The sequence below is a fragment of the Olea europaea genome, chromosome 23 (assembly GCF_002742605.1).
Source record: "Olea europaea var. sylvestris chromosome 23, O_europaea_v1, whole genome shotgun sequence".
NCBI classification, from domain to species: domain Eukaryota; kingdom Viridiplantae; phylum Streptophyta; class Magnoliopsida; order Lamiales; family Oleaceae; genus Olea; species Olea europaea.
In genome coordinates this window covers 11,926,103-11,927,144 of record NC_036259.1, presented here as the reverse complement: position 1 = coordinate 11,927,144, position 1,042 = coordinate 11,926,103, and positions in this window count along the sequence as shown.

The window sequence follows — 1,042 nt, the reverse complement described above, 5'->3', positions numbered from 1 at the left end:
ACACCAACCGAGGACTTAGGGCACTCAATAATACCTATGGCTGTCCCCATAAGTGCAAATCCTCGGGCCCAGGATATCCCGACTCCACTAGTGTACCCCGACCACCCTTGTAGGTTTAAGGAGCACTTAGCTGTGGCGACTGCTAGGGAATTCGGGCTGATGCCGAACTGTGATATTAGGTCTCCTGGCAATGAGGATAGGGTAGCTATTGCTCGAGAGGGAGAGTTTGTCATTTTCAAAGATTCTCTAAAGGGGGGATTTAGGTGGCCATTGCACCCCTTTTTCCTCGCGCTCTTGACCGAGCATAACATGAGCCCGGGGCAGTTAGTGCCGAACGGGTGGAGGATGTTGATATACTTTTTTATAGCTTGTAGATACCTCGGGATTATCCCATATGTCGACTTATGTAGGATGGTCTTCGACCTAAAACAACTTCCCCAGTACTCTTGTTTTGCTAACCTCTCAACCCGAGGAAGGTTTAGAATCCCGAGGATGCCTAGTTCCCTGAAGGGGTGGAAGGATAAGTGGTTCTACGCTATACCTCAAGATCCCGACGTTCTCTTTAGTCCTCGGTGGGGGGTTCCTGATACTGCTAGGTTTTGTGGGGGTCAGGCATACTTTGAATCGTTGGAGAGGCATAGGCAAATGCTAGAGGAGCTCGAGCCCTTCGTTTATGACTTGGATGATGTCCTCGGGGATGATATCCTCGAGCTTGCAAACATGAAAGGAATGGAGGGTAGGATATGTGAACTTGACGCTTAAATTCCCGATCTGTATTTTTACTATGCTCGTGCTAATTACATGTAATTTTTTATTTTTGCAGAGATGACGTTTGATCCAAGTGCCCTTCGTCAGGCAGTGAACAAGAAGTCCAAGGCTCCCCAGGCTCGGGCTCCAGGCCAGAGGAGGGGCCAAAAGAGACCTCAGGATGCGAGGCAGGAAAGGCAGACCAGTGGGCCTGGGGAATCGTCAAGGCCCCGAGGACCGTCTCCGGGAATAGGGAGGACGGGATCTCAGCAGCAGGATCTTTAGGGGACTCCTC